The sequence below is a fragment of the Microtus pennsylvanicus genome, chromosome 22 (genome assembly GCF_037038515.1).
Source record: "Microtus pennsylvanicus isolate mMicPen1 chromosome 22, mMicPen1.hap1, whole genome shotgun sequence".
Classification (NCBI taxonomy): Eukaryota; Metazoa; Chordata; class Mammalia; order Rodentia; family Cricetidae; genus Microtus; species Microtus pennsylvanicus.
The window spans coordinates 12152183-12164399 of NC_134600.1; the positions used below are offsets into that span (position 1 = coordinate 12152183).

General features: G+C 37.3%; 1 protein-coding gene across 1 annotated transcript in view; it reads right to left on the minus strand.

Annotated features, from left to right (window-relative positions):
* The window catches only part of LOC142840053 (uncharacterized), a 119820-nt gene that overhangs the window by 30109 nt on the left and 77494 nt on the right, over positions 1-12217 (minus strand). The gene's annotated exons all lie outside the window — the stretch shown is intronic.

Consider the following 12217-nt stretch of genomic DNA (forward strand, 5'->3'; position numbering starts at 1 on the left):
GGCTAAAGCTGGTACCTTCACCGTTAAGCTGAAAGCTAAGGCTGGATCTAGCCGCCAATGCCGCGGCTTTAATCCTGCCCATATTGCTCAGTAGTTTAAAAGCTTGTGTGGTCAGAAAAAAAGAGGGAGATATATAGTAAAGAGAGATTCAAAAACAAAGAAAACCTTTAAATGATTTACAGTGTGTTAAGAATATATGCAGGCTAAAAGTTAAAGTTCTTAAAGTAAAAAACAAAAAGGAAAGAGAGTGTTTGGTTTTGGTAGTACACACCTTTAATCCCAACACTTGGGAGGCCTAGGGAGATTGACTTCTGTGACTTCAAGGTGTGGTAGCACACACCTTTAATCCCAATGCCTGGGAGGCAGAGACAGGCAGATCTCTGAGAGTTCAAGGACAGCCTTCTCTACAGAGTTATTCCAGGACAAAGATATACAGAGAATATAAAATAAAAGTAAAAATAAATGAAATAGAGGTTAAAGTAAAACCGCTCAAAGATGGAAAATACACAGAGAATCTTGATACTCTATGCTATTGTGCTCTTTGAATTGTTTTAATGGTGAGGAAAGACCAACATCTGCTCAAAGGTATTTGTTTATAAATGCTGCTGAACTCATCCAAGATAGATATTTTGAAAATACCTTGACTTCAGAATTTGGATCTAAGGATATGATACTTTGGAAAAGAGATTCTTCTTTTGTTTTCACAGGATTAGACCATATGGATTGCTTCTATTCTAATATGGTATAATAGACTGCGCCCTTCTGAAAGGTTGCTGTGAACACCTTCAGAAAATTACTTATCTGCAAACTGAGACAAATCTAGCACACAGGTTATACCCTCAAAGACCTGACTAACAGCACCCCTTTACAGCAGGAATCAGTTTGGAGAGAAATAACTACGTCCATATTCCCAAATATTGTTTATAAATATTCTTTTACATATAAAGGGTGATATAATATAGATATAAATAATTTGGATTGAAATGAATCTTGCTTTACTGATACTAATTTAAGGTCAATTTTGTTATGTGTGTATATATTTCTGATATTGATTAAGGTATTGTGATTGTGTAGTTTATTTAAAAATGTAATGTATATAGGTTATTAATAGATATTCATCTATAATAGTCAAGTTTGTAGTCATGTTAGATTTTTTAGATGTGCATAGATATATTTTAGATAGGCATTCTTCATATCTTTCAAAGACTGCAGCATATGGCATTTAAAATATTTTAATAACTTAGGGTTTTGCATGGCAATGAGACACATCTGCTCCTGGCAACATCAGCTGCTTCAAGAGGAAGATGGGCATCGAAGAGGTTCCTTATGGAGTTTGATAGCCATTTGGGCAAGAAACTGCTCTTGCCTGGACTACTGCATAAACTGGACACAGAAAATCCTCAGAGAGAGGACTGCTGAACTTGCCTAAAGGTGAGATGATCATTCGGAGTTCCTGATTCATGAAAGAGTCTGTGAGACATTCTGCAGGACACAGCAGATAGTGACTGAACTGCCTTTGAAATTTCCTGCTTCATTGAAATGTCTGCTGGAAACTATGGCACTGTAGGCCGAAGATGGATGCCCCAACTTTACAGAGGAACTTTGGGTGACTGTCCAGAAAGTGAGATGTCTCTGTGATTTCTAGAGTTTTCTAAGTTGCTTATTTCTCACCGTCCAGCTAATATTGTATCTTTCTGGAGTCTTTGATGGAATTGAAGAATAGTTTTAGTATTCCTTAGTTATGATAAAGATAAAATAGATGTAAATATTGTAATTCTAAATTGTAACTGTTTTGTTATATGTAATTTTACCATGTTAAAGTGAAAGCTTTTCCTACTTGTTTAAACAGATAAAGGGGAAATGATGGAGGAAGGTCATTGATTAATAGAGGATCTTCCTTGGCCCCATTTGAGGCCAGCTGTGGCCGGCAGCTCCTTGAATCATCTCCAAATACATAATATGAGCCTACCTGTGGAGAAAGTCTGAAGTTAATGTCTTTATTCTTCAAAAACATGAGAAAACATCATACTGTAGTGAAACTCTATAAACTAATTCAGTGTCATATTGTTTTGTGCTTCTTATGAGGGTAAGACTTTGTGTGTAATCAATCTGATAAAGCTTGTGCATATTATCATAATCTTTTGGACCTGAGGAAAAAGGTAGGGGCTCATTTTAAATTATTCTTTAAGATCTTAAGCCACTTACAGTCAGTTAACTAAAAGCAGCTATTGTGTAGAGAAAAATTTGATACTGTCCACAATCTGTTTAAGCATCATGATACCTCTATTTATTCTATTTTAAACCAGGATTGTATTTCATAAAACCTTTTATGAAGTATTATGGGTTACAGCAAGGGTATTCTAACATTGGGCCTGAAACCAGAGCCAAAGAAAAGCACTTTATCTCTGAATCTAGAACTAGGTAAAAAAAAAATGTCCCTGAAGACAGCCAAAACATTAAAAAACGGCCTGTGAAAGAAACCCAATTTGGCTCTCAAACCAGAACCATAAAATCATAAAATTCAATGATGTTTTTAAGCCCAAAGGATACCATTAACTGAAATACGAGAGGCTTGAAGAGTCAAATCTCTCATACGTTTACTTGTATGTTTTGTTTAAAAGCTACCTTAGAAATTGGGGTATAATTATGTTTATCAGAAGATTGGGAATGGTCATCAGGAAGGTAGATAGAAGGTGGTTACAAGGAATATTTTTTGAAAAAGTTGGCTAGAATTAATATATTATGGAATTATCACCGTTAACCATAGGCAGAAATAATATAAAATATTATGGAATCACTTACTAAAAAAGTGAAAGTACTGTAGGAAATGAACATTAAAACTTTGAAGAAAACAACTGAAGAAGACACCGGAGAATGGGAAGATGTCCCTTGCCCCTGTTAGGTAGAAATCAAGATAGTAAAAATGAAAACCTTTCCAAAAACAATCTACAGGTTCAATGCCATTCCCATGTAAACATCAGAAAAATTCTTCACAGACCTCAAAATAAAAATACTCAACTTCATATAGTAAAGCAAAAAAAAATGCAGGATATGCAAAACAACTGTATGCAAAAAATAATTTCTGGAGTCATAACATTCCCTGACTTAAATCTACTACAGAGCTACAGTACTGAAAAGAGCCTGGTATTGGCACAAAAACAGACAGGAGGACCAATGGAACTGATTCTAAGAATCGGATATCAATCCACTCACCTACAACACCTGAATTTTGTCAAAGAACAAAAAAATATATGATGGAAAAAGAAAGCATATTTAACATGATGCTGGCACAAGTGAATATCAATGTGGGGAAGAATGAAAGTAGATCCACATCTATCATCATGAATAAAACTCAAGTCCAAAAGGATCAAAGACCATAACATAAAGCCAAACAGCCTAAACCACATAAAAGACATAGGAAGTATACTTGAACACACTGGCAAAAGAGACCACTTTCAAATTATAACCCCAGCAGCACAGACACTGAGAGAAATAATTAATAAATGAGACCTTTTGAAACAAAAGTTTCTGTGAACCAAAGACATGATCAGAAATACAAAAAAGGCAGCCTATAGTATGGGAAAAGATCTTCACCTACCCCACATTGGACAGAGGACTGATCTTTAAAACATAAAGAAATAAAAGAAATAGTCATCAAAAGAATAAATAATCCAATATTAAATGGAGTACAGACATAAACAACTTTCAACTTATAAATCTAAAATTACTGAGAGATTAGTGATATTTCCAAACTCCTTAGCGATTAGAGAAATGAAAATCAGAACAACTCTAAAATTCCCTCATATCTGTAATAATAGGCAAAATAAAAAACATTGGTGACAACTTACACTGGACAGGATGTGGGGTTAAGGGAACACTCCTCCATTGCTGATGGGGGTGCAAACTGAGTCAGCCACTTTGATATGGTGTTTTCTCAGAAAATTAGAAAGCCAACTGCCTGGTTGTGAGGCATGCCTTTAATCCCTGCACTTGGGAGGCGGAGACAGGCCCCTCTGACTTCAAGGCCAGCCTGGTCTACAAGAGCTAGTTCCAGGACAGGCTCCAAATCTACAGAGAAACCGTGTCTTGGAAAACCAAAAATTATAAAGTAAGAAAATTAGGAAACAACCTATCTTAAAACCCAGCAATACCATTTTTGATAGGTACCTAGTGGATACTCAGGCATACTACAAGGACTAGTGGTCAACTATGTTCACAGCAATATTATTTGTTCACAGCCAGAACCTAAAAACATCCCTTCCACTGAAGAATGGACAAAGAAATTAACATGGATAAAGACAATTACATCTTCAAATTTATGGGCAAATTTTTGGATCTAGAAAAGATAAGAGTGAGTTAACCCAGACCCAGAAAGAAAAATATAAATGTACTCACTCCTAAGTGGCATTTAAATATAAAACAGAGGACAACCAGTCTACAATTCTCAAAGGACATAGACAACAAAATGGAAACAAAGAGATATACATAAATCTATTCTATATAGACTTAGACAAAGACAAGATCTTAGTAAATTGGGAACGTGTGGATCATGGGAAAGGGAAAGGGGACTGGAAGGGAGAGTAGTTGAATAAAAGATAGTTAAAAAATCCTTGGTAAACAGCAGTTCATGGGTGAATTATACAAAGGACAAAATGAATAGCTGAAATATGCTTAATTTTGTAGCTGAATAAAATAATTCCTCTTTCCAAGGCAAACTGATTTGTGACATTTAAGTAAAAGCAATCCACACATATTTTCCAAAAGAAAATTGAAGGTGTATGCCATATCTCCCCATGTTTCCAAACCTATGATCACACACACATGAGAGAGAGAAGTGTTTGATTTTACTTAATATAGCTGCATTCATTCTAAATTCACCATTAAACACTGAGTTCATGTTTTTATTATGAATTTTGAAGGTTGTACAAGTCAGAGTGACAGACCCTGAACTATGTGAGTACTAATTGAATCGTTAACTTTTGAAAATACCAAGTTAGAGTATAAGAATATCTTGGGCTTTTATAGGTCAGATGAGCACCTACAGGGCAATGGATTTTTTTTTAAAAAAAATATTTTTATGGTTTATTTAACTTTATTTTTATGTGTGAAGGTGTCAGATCCCCTGCAACTGGATCTTCAGACAGTTGTGAGCTACCATGTGGGTGCTGGGAATTGAACCCAGGTCCTCTGGAAGAGCAGTCAGTGCTCTTAACCACTGAGCCATATCTCCAGTCCCAGGGCAACGGATGTTGTATCCAATGAATCTAGCAGCCAGAATCAAGAGCTGAATTGAAGAAAGTGACCACACAGTTTACAGATTGATTTATAATGTATGAGACCATGCCCAAGTGGAGTGGTATCTTACAGGCTATTGACTGAAGAAGCTCTCCCAGCACCTAACCCTTTTGCTTAAATAAGAAATTCCAAACTTGGCAGGGTGGTGGTGGCGCAGGCCTTTAATCCCAGCACTTGGGAGGCAGAGGCAGGGGGATCTCTGTGAGTTCGAGGTCAGCCTGGTCTACAAGAGCTATTTCCAGGACAGGCTCCAAAGCTACAGAGAAACCCTGTATCGAAAAACCAAAAATAAAAAGAAAGAAAAAAAAATTCCAAACTCAATACAAAACTATGTATACAAGCCGCGTGGTGTTGGCGCACGCCTTTAATCCCAGCACTCGGGAGGCAGAGGCAGAGGCAGTCGGATCTAAGTGAGTTTGAGACCAGCCTGGTCTACAGAGCTAGTTCCAGGACAGGCTCCAAAGCCACAGAGAAACCCTGTCTCGAAAAAACCAAAAAAAAAAAAACTATGTATACAAGAAACATATGTCAAATATAAAGTTAGAGTTATAAGCATAATCAATAGTAAGGAAGGAATATATACTAATGTTTTGATAAGCATTTTATCCTAAGGAATTCATGTCTTGTAGGAATGGCTGGGCTAGATCACAAGAGGATGATTAGTAAGTATGATTATCTTATCTTCAGCCCCATCAAAGGCCTGAGAAGAGCATTAATATTACTTGAGTAGGCAGGTAGTTAAGTCCAGCAGCCCGCAAAAAGTGTAGTAGATGACAGAGACGACTGACTGCCTGAGCAATCAACTAAAGTCTCATTACAATGTTGAACATTAAGACTTCCTATCAGAATATAAAAAATCTTTAACCAGCTATGCAGTAAAGCAGGAAAATGATATCAAAATATAAACCATGTATAAGTATCTTGATCAGAGGTAGAATTATATAATGCAATATGATAAATATCTCATAAAATTGTGTCAATAAACAAAATGTTTTAAACAGGTAGAATCATGCATAGATACAATCTGAGAAAATAACTTTGCATAGGTGTTACAAACATTCTAAACAAAAATAGAAATATTCTATATGATAAGTATAATTTGAATTTGTATCAAAGAAAAGTCTATACCAATGTAAATTATCCAAAAATAATAGTTCACAACTATTCCTTCTATTACAAACTATTATTAGTAGTGTGAGTAAGTAATCTACCTATTATCCCATTCAATTTTCCATCTTTTTTTGAGATCTCTGGGTATACATAATTTCACCCAACCCTATATGAGTAATAATCAACTCTTAAATGTTGTCCCTGACAATGAAAACAACCTTTGTTGGGAGAGGGGATGGCATCTTCTAGAATTGCTTCCAGATGTTCTTTCTATGTGATATTATAAAAGTAAAATGATTTCTAAGTATTTGATAGGGTTGTTCTGAAGTTCTTATTTGGAATTGTGGCCAGAACATTGTAAGAAGGTGCACCATATCTGCAGCTTGTACCCATAAGTCGGTCTCATAGTGCTATTAGCATCATGCTTTCATATCAATCAGGTAGAGACATTGTGGAGCGCCAATGTCTTCTTCTTGGAAGCTGTTCATTGTTGAAAATGTAAATATTATTCATGTAGACATATTTTTAGTGAAATATAAGATATAGACAAAATGGGCATGAAGGAAAGTAAAATGTTCCTTTAAAATCTATCTTCTTTCTGTCCCATAGCAGAAGGCTATTGATATGAGACAGAAGTTTAGAGTTATTCTTTTAACGTTCTGCTTGGATTTAGAGAAGGATTGACACTGTCTAATTCTAAAACCATTTCTGATTCTGAAGTAGAGATGTAAACACAAAGGAGACATCTAAAGCTGTAGCCCATACAAAGAACCTAACAGATTATCTCTCTGGGGGTGGGCTCACTCACAGGCTTATAGGTCAGTAGCTGCCCCCTTCCTGAGACAGAAAGCATGTGGTGTGTGCAAACAGAACCAGAAGAGACAGATCAACTACAAGTGTAGGAAAAATGAAAATATTCCAGATAGTGAGAACAGTGCAAGCCATGGCTTAGAGGCTGCAGCAAATCCCTTCCCACTCCCCAATCTACCTCCTCCCTCCCTCTCCCTGCTTGAGAGAGGGCAGGGAACCCTGTCTTGTGGGAAGTCCAAGGCCCCCCCCCCCCGACATCCAGGCCTAGGGAGCTGTGCATCCAAATAGACTAGGGTCCCAAAAAGCCAGAATATGCCATAAAACAAGTCCCAGTGCCTTTAACAATGGCTTCTCAGTCAGCCCCCATTGTCAGCCACATTCAGAGAGTCCGGTTTGATCACGTGCTCATTCATACCCGGTCCACATGGATTTGGTGAGCTCCCATTAGAACAGGCACACTGTCTCAGTGGGTGGACCAAACCCTCGAGGTCCTGACTTCTTTGCTCATGTTCTCCCTCCTTCTGCCCTTCAACTGGACCTTGGGAGCTCAGTCCGTTGTTCTGATGAGGGTCTCTGTCTCTATCTCCATCCATCGTGGCCAAAGGAAGATTCTATGGTGATATTCGAGATCAATGTGATAGTCTGATCTCACATCAGTGTGATAGTGGGGCAAGGACAGTTCAGGCACCTTTGCCTCTGCTGTCCAAGGACCTAGCTGGGGACATCCCCATGAACACCTGGGACCTCCTCTAGAGGCAAGTCTCTTGCCAACCCTAAAATGCATTCCTTAATGTAGTTATCTTCTTCCCTGCTCCTATATGGGCCCTTCCTCCATCTCCATCCTCCCCCTCCCCCAAGCTCTTGCCAGTCCTTCCCTTCTCCCTTCTCTCTTCCCCTTTCCCCTTCTGCCAACTTCACCCCCACCCCTACCCCCAGCCCCATGCTCACAACTATTGCCTGGAAATCTTTTTTGCTTCCAATTTCCAGGAGGACTTATATGTGTTTTTCTTTGGGTTCACCTTGTTATTTGGCTTCTCTAGGCTTGTGAATTATAGGCTTAGTATCCTTTGTTTATGACTAGAGTCCACAAATGAGAGAGTACGTACCAAATTCATGTTTTTGGGTCTGGGTTATCTCACTCAGGATAGTGTTTTCTATTTCCATCCATTTGCATGCAAAATTCAAGATGTCATTTTTTTCCCACTAAGTAGTACTCATATATATATATTTCACATTTTATCCATTCTTCCATTGAGGGGCATCAAGGTTATTTCCAGGTTCTAGTTATTACAAACTGTGCTGCTATAAACATAGTCGAACAAATGCTTTTGTAGCATGATTGGGCATCTCTTGGATATATTCCCAAGAGTGGTATTGCTGGATCCTGAGGTAGGTTGATTCTGAATTTCCTGAGAAACCACCACACTGATTTCCAAAATGGTGTCACACGTTTGCATTCCCACCAGCAGTGGATGAGTGAGCATTCCCTTACTCCACATCTTTTCAAGCAAAGGCTATCATTGATGTTTTTGATTTTAGCCATTCTGACAGGTGTAAGATAGTATCTCAAAGTTTTTTGATTTGCATTTCCATGATCACTAAGGAAGTTGAACATGACCTTAAGTGTCTTTTGGCCTTTTGAACTTCTTCTGTTGAGAATTCTCTGTTCAATTCAGCTCCCCATTTTTAAATTGGGTTAATTAGAATTTTAGTGTCTAGGTTTTTTTTTTTTGTTTTTTGGTTTTTCGAGACAGGATTTCTCTGTGGATTTGGAGCCTGTCCTGGAACTAGCTCTGTAGACCAGGCTGGTCTTGAACTCACAGAGATCTGGCTGCCTCTGCCTCCCGAGTGCTGGGATTAAAGGCATGCGCCACCATCGCCCGGCTAGTGTCTAGTTTCTTGCGTTCATTATATATTTTGGAGATCAGTCCTTTGTCTAATATGGGGTTGGTGAAATCTTCTCCCATTCAGTAGGATGCCTTTTTGTCTTAATGAGAGTATCATTTGCTTTACAGAAGCTTCTCAGTTTCTGGCGGTGCCATTTATTCATTGTTGCTCTCATTGTCTGGGCTAATGGGTTTTCTAATATTTTTATGACCAAATGACATTTTTAGGAATGTATTTTTTTATTGAATTTTTTGAGTTCTACATTTCACTTTACTCCCCTTTCTGTCTTTTCCGTACCCCCTTTAACACTCCCCCATTGTCCCTATGCTGCCAATTTAGTCAGGAGATCCTGTCTTTCTCTATTTCCCATGTACATTATATCTATGTAAGTCCCTCCTAATGTCCTCATTGTTGTCTAAGTTCTCTGGGATTGTGGTTTGTAGGCTAGTTTTCTTTCCTTTATTTTTAAAAACCACCTATAAGTGAGTATATGTGTCAGTTTTCTTTCTGTGTCTTGGTTACCTCACTCAAAATAATATTTTCTAGCTATATCCATTTTCCTGCAATATTCAAGCTGTCATTTTTTTTGCTGTGTAGTACTCCATTGTGTAAATGTACCACATTTTCCTTATCCATTCTTTGGTCAAAGAACATTTAGGTTGTTTCCAGGTTCTGGCTATGACAAACAAAGCTGCTATGAACATAGTTGAGCACATGTCCTTGTGCATTTTTGAGCATCCTTTGGTTATATACCCAAAAGTGGTATTATTGGGTCTTGAGGAAAGTTGTTTCCTACTTTTCTGTGAAATCGCAACACTGATATCCAAAGAGGTTGTACCCCTTGAATTCCCACCAGCAATGCAGAAGTGTTCCCTTTTCCCCACAATCTCTCCAGCATAAGCTGTGATCAGTGTTTCTGATCTTGGCCATTCTTACTGGTATAAGACAGAATCTCAGAGTTGTTTTGCAATTCTCTGATGACTAAAGATGTTGAACATTTCCTTAAGTGTCTTTCAGCCCTTTTAGATTCCTCTGTTGCGAGTTCTCTGTTTAGGTCTGTGCTCCATTTTTTAAAATTAGATTATTTGTTCTTTTGACAACCCATTTCTTGAGTTCTTTGTCTACTTTGGAGATCAGACCTCTGATGTGGGGTTAGTGATGATCTTTTCCCATTCTGTAGGCTGTTGTTTTGTCCTGTTGACCATCTCCTTTGCTTTACAGAAGATTTTCAGTTTCAGGAGGTCTAATTTATTAATTGTTTCTTTCAGTGTCTGTGATGCTGGGGTTATATTTAGGAAGTGGTCTCCTGTGCCCTTGTGTTCATGTGTACTTCCCACTTTCTCTTCTATTAATTTCAATGAGGCTGGCTCCATGTTGAGGTCTTTGATCCATTTGGAGTTGAGTTTTGTGCATGGTGATAGGTATGGGTCTATTTTTATTCTTCTACATGTTGATATCCAGTCATTCCAGCATCATTTGTTAAATATGCTTTCTTTTTTCCATTTGATATTTTTTGCTTTGTCAGAAATCAGGTGTTCAAAGGTGTATGGATTAATATCTGGTTCTTTGATTTGGTTCATTCATCTTCTGTCTGTTCTTTTGCCAATATCAGGCTGTTTTCAGTATTGTAGCTCTGTAGTAAAGTTTGAAGTCAGGAATTGTGATGCCTCCCCAAGTTCTTTTATTGCACAGGATTGTTTTGGCTATCCTGGGATATTTTCTTTTCCATGTGAAATTGAGTACCGTTCTTTCGAGGTCTGTGAAGAATTTTTCTGGGATTTTGATGGGCAGTGCATTCAATCTGTAGAGTGCTTTTGTAGTAAGATTGCCATTTTTACTATGTTTATTTTGCCTAGCATAAAGTATGGGAGATCTTTCCACTTTCTGTTTTCTTCTTAATTTCTTTCTTCAAAGATTCAAAGTTCTTGTTATACAAGTCTTCCACTTGTTTGGTTAGAGTTACTTCGAAATATTTTATTCTACTCTTGGTTATTGTGAAGGGTGTTGTTTCTCTGATTTCTTTTCCAGCCCTTTTATTATCTTTGTATAGGAGAGATATTGTTTTTTTTTTTTTTCTGATCCGGGATCATGCCACATTGCTGAAAATGTTTATGAGTTGTAGAAGTTCCTTGGTAGAATTTTGGGATCGCTTATTTAAACTATCATGCCATCAACAAACAGTGAGCATTTGGCTTTTTCTTTTCTGATTTGTAGTCCCTTGATCTCCTTATGGTGTCTTATTGCCCTACCTAAAACCTCAAGAACTATATTGAATAGATATGAAGAGAGTGGACAATCTTGTCTTGTTCTTGATTTCAATGGAATTGCTGGGTGTTTCTCTACATTTAGTTTCATGTTGGCTGTTGGCTTGCTGAGTATTGCATTTATTATGTTTAGGTATATTCCTTATATCATGAAGGTATGTTGTATTTTATCTAATGCTTTTTCGTTATCTAATGAGATGATCATGTGGTTTTTATTTTTCAGTTCGTTTATATGGTGGATTATGCTGAGAGATTTTTGTATGTTGAACCATTCTTGCATCTCTTGGATGTAGCCAACTTGATCACAGTGGATGAATGATCTGATGTGTTCTTGGACTTGATTTGCCAGTTTTTTTGTTTTTTTTATTTGTATTTTTGGATCAATGTTCACAAGTGAGATTGGTCTGTAATTTTCTTTATAATGTCTTTCTGTGGTTTGAGTGTCAGGGTAATTGTAGCCTCAAAAAAGGGGTTTGGCATTGTTCCTTCTGTTTCTATTATGTGAAATAATTCAAGGAGTATTGGTATTAGTTCTTCTGTGAAAGTCTTGTAGAATTCTGAGATGAAACCATCTGGTCCTGGGCTTTTTTTGGTTGGGAGTCTTTTGATGGCTGTTTCTATTTATTCAGCAGTTATAGGTGTGTTAAATTTGTTTATCTGGTCTTGATTTAATTTTGGTAAGTGATATTTATCCAGAAAGTTGTCCATTCATTTAAGTTTTCCAATTTTGTGGAGTTTTCAAAATATGACCTGATGATTCTCTGTATTTCCTCCATGTCTGTTGTTCTGCCCCCCTTTTCATTTCTGATTTTGTTCATTTGCATATTTTCTCTCTGCCTTTTGGTTAATTT